The sequence below is a fragment of the Carcharodon carcharias genome, chromosome 21 (genome assembly GCF_017639515.1).
Source record: "Carcharodon carcharias isolate sCarCar2 chromosome 21, sCarCar2.pri, whole genome shotgun sequence".
Taxonomy (NCBI): domain Eukaryota; kingdom Metazoa; phylum Chordata; class Chondrichthyes; order Lamniformes; family Lamnidae; genus Carcharodon; species Carcharodon carcharias.
In genome coordinates, this window is record NC_054487.1 from 3,892,686 (window position 1) to 3,896,757 (window position 4,072).

The 4,072-nt window shown below is 43.8% G+C and overlaps 1 non-coding gene across 1 annotated transcript; it reads left to right on the top strand.

Annotated features, from left to right (window-relative positions):
* Window positions 1–683: 683 nt before the first annotated feature.
* On the top strand, window positions 684–757 carry trnai-aau. The gene has a single exon. It is a non-coding gene; the product is annotated as a tRNA-Ile (tRNA).
* The last annotated feature ends 3,315 nt before the right edge of the window (window positions 758–4,072 follow it).

The window sequence follows — 4,072 nt, forward strand, 5'->3', positions numbered from 1 at the left end:
AACCACAGAGGCAGTTGGCCTGTTACTTACCGCTTTCTCAACTTGCTCTGATCGCCTCAAGTCATCGATTGAGGGCCAGGCGGAAATATATTTCAGTTCCCTGACATTGCAACTCCCCCGAATGATAGCACCAAATGTAAATTTCAACAGGCATTCGGTAATTTCTCGTTTAAGCCAACGTCGTGCATTTGCCATGAAATCCAAACGCTTCAATTCCAACATCCTTGAGTACGGCGACATTTCGACACTATTTTAATTCAGTGTTTGAAGTGCTTATTCTTATTAAATATAGCATCCTTCTGAAGGCAATTGTGAATGAACAAATTGCACTGGTCATGTTCGGCATGCCCACACCCTATGAAATAAATAGAAAAGATAATGCATGAGATATCAGCCCATTGATGACGGGAGATTTTGCAGCTGAAGGTTTGCTTTGGACAGATTATTTTCATCATTGATAATAAGGAGAACGTATTCTGTTGCTGAGCAGCTTTGTGAAGTTCGGATCATTCAGCAGCTCTGGGAGAAACATACGCTCACAGCTCGCTGGTAATCTGAAGTTTCAACTGGACAAATAGGAGAGTTTCAGGCTTTGCGCAATCTATCAGCAAGGAAGAATGCTGAATCCTCCACTCACTGCCAGTTGAATTTGAAAACCAGATAATAGGGCAACTGTACCAGATGGCCGGTCAGCTCAGCTGGTTAGAGCGTGGTGCTAATAACGCCAAGGTCGCGGGTTCGATCCCCGTACGGGCCAACGAATTTTATTCGATTTAGGAATTAAAGCTATCAACAGCTCTCGACGCAACAACAATAACAATAACTCGCTTCCCAACAATTTCACGCAAATACTGCATTTGTCAGCAAAGTCTATCCGTTGCCAAATTTCTCAACAGTCAGTCACCTGCTGGCGAGGTCAAAAAAGCATTTGCTGCTTCGAGGTGTCTTTTAATACTCCTAATGTGTTGTTAATTATTCTCAAACATGCCCGGAACGAAGTAAAATACTGATCCGCTCAACGTCTACTTCATTGCTGAAAAAAAAACACTGCGGATGCTGGAAATCCAAACAAAAACAGAATTACCTGTAAAAAACTCAGCACGTCTGGCAGCATCGGCGGAGAAGAAAAGAGTTGACGTTTCGAGTCCTCATAACCCTTCGAACGAACTGAGTGAATCCAAGAAAGGGGTGTTCTGCAAAGCGGTCGCCCAGTTTACGTTTGGTCTCTCCAATGTAGAGGAGACCACATTGGGAGAAACGAATACAGTAGAATAAGTTGGAGGAAATGCAAGTGAAATGCTGCTTCACTTGAAAGGAGTGTTTGGGCCCTTGGACGGTGAGGAGAGAGGAAGTGAAGGGGCAGGTGTTACATCTTTTGCGTGGGCATGGGGTGGTGCCATAGGTGGGGATTGAGGAGTAGGGGGTGATGGAGGAGTGCACCAGAGTCTCCCGGAGGGAGCGATCCCTACGGAATGCCGACAAGGGGGGTGGGTGGGGGAGGGGGGGGGGCGCTGGGGGTGAAAGGAAGATGTGTTTGGTGGTGGCATCATGCTGGAGTTGGCGGAAATGACGGAGGATGATCCTTTGAATTATATAGATTTTTCTTTTCCCACATATTTCCATTATTTTAAAATATTTTTAAATCTTTTATGCACCCCCACCCCCACTAGAGCTGTACCTTGAGTGCCCTACCATCCATTCTTAATTAGCACTTTCGTTTAGATATATATCACCAACTTCAACACCTATGTGTTCTATTGTTCTTTTGTCTGTGACATCTTTTGATGATCTGCTTCTATCACTGCTTGTTTGTCCCTACAAACACACCCCCCCCTCCACTCCTCTCCCCCCACCAAACCTCCCCCCCCCCCACCCCACACACACACCTTAAACCAATTTATTTTTCACCCCTTCCTTGGATTCACCTAGTTCTGTTGAAGGGTCATGAGGACTCGAAACTTCAACTCCTTTCTTCTCCGCCGATGCTGCCAGACCTGCTGAGTTTTTCCAGGTAATTCTGTTTTTGTTTTACTTCATTGCTGAGCTACTTGTAAGTGACGGATAAACTAGGTCGCTGAGAAACCAATATTTTCCCGTCTAACTTGTAATTCTAATCTCTGTCTGAAAATCTAGCCTCGAAGACAGCCAACAGAGGGTAAACCCAACGCAAAATAACTGAGCTCTCCCCACTGTGAAGTAGTTTTGCTGTAAGACTGTTACTGGGATAGATTTGTAAATCACCTAGGGCAGTCGGCCTTTTATTTGTTCTCTCATTTACTGGTTCCGCAACTTGCTCTAATCGCCTGAAGCCGCTGATTGAGAGCCAGGTGGAAATATATTTCAGTTTCCTGCACTTGCAACTTCCCCGACTTTTACTACTAAATTTAAAATTCAACAGGCACTCGGTCATTTCTCGCTAAAGAACCCGTCATAATTCGTAAACACTTTGATCGTCTTACTTCTCATTCGCAATTCAGTTCCAGTTGCCAGCTTCACTTGCATCAACCTGAGGACAGGGCAACATCTCAAAACTAATTATACTTCAATGTTTGAAGTGCTTTCACTTTGTAAATGTAGCAATCCTTCTCAAGGCAATTTCGGACGAGCAACTTATACTGGTTGTGGAGGCATATCCATATCTCATGAAATAAATAGAAAAAGGGGGATTGGATAAGATGTCAGCTTGAGGTTAGCTTTCGGCGGAATATTTTCAACATTCAGAAGGGGAGCGTTAAGTTGCTGAGCAGCTTTGTGAAGATCGGAACAATGAGACAGCTCTGGGGAAAACACATTCCCTTCCAGCTCGCTCGTAACCTGAAGCTTTGAATTTACAAATACGATAGTTCCAATGTTCCAGCTGGTGCGCGGTCAGTCAGCAAGGACTGAGTGTCGATGGTCCTTGGGTCGTTCTTCGGTAACATTCCAGAGACAGAATCCGAGTGACCCCGCCCCCCTGCTGCCTTGATACTGTGTCAAAGAAGTGTACTCGAAGGATATTGAGCGTATGTTGTTTTCATGTTTTGAAAAAAGTGTCTGCATGTATGATAGGAAAGAATCAAGGTTCATAATTCTCAGTCGGAACACATCTGAACATTCCGTCTACATATTGTGATATTTATCCGGCTGTCACCATCATTGATCTCGTTTCCCTCTTTCTTACGGAGAACCTATTGACAATGGAGATTCTCGTCAGAAGAAACTGCGGCCTTTCCAAATGTATGTCTGCTATATGTTGTCTGGCAAAAACAGATCTACTGATCAAGTTTTTGATATATTAGAATATCAAACTTCCAGCACAAACTTTACACATTCGTTCCTCACCAACACTGTCATTGTTATGACAGTACCAAACTTTAAATGGAGCAGGCACTCCGTCATTTCGCGCTGAAGCACCCGTCATAAGCTGGCACTGAAGTGGCCGCCTTACTTCTCATTCGCAATTTAGCTCCATTTCCAATCTTCAATTGTCACTGTCACTGGCAGCGATATATGGCCAGAATTTTAAAGCAAACTATGTCACTGTGAAAACTACTGCAGTGACCATAACAGTGGTCTCTGTGCTGATCTATTGGGAGAATTTGCCATTTCGGTTGCCTAGAACACAAATGTTCATTTATCAACAACTGAACAAACTGCAGAAACGGGCGATCAACAAACTGATCATTAACGATGTTCACTGGGGTTCCCGCCCTTTTGTTTCCATCGTCTTCCGGGGTAGCGGAATTTTCGCCTGTATTTGCAGTTTGTTCCGTTTCTAGCAAATCTACATTAATTGATCTGCGTAAATTATTTGTGTTACCAAGTTTCGGGTCAATGGCTTTAATTTAATGCATTTTCAAGTCAGGGAGCTGATGGGAGAAGATAATAATTTTAAACATGGTGCCTGGGAGCAGTGTTTGAACGTTCACTCCGAAGCGCACACACAAGTCATGCACAACACCTTAACCACTCGGTCACCACAGCTGGACAAATGCAGCCTTGTTCCATGTCGCTACAAAATGTCAGGCATTATATAAAGTATAAAACATCAGACAATTGCCTGGAATCATTCATTCATCACCTTCATCTCATG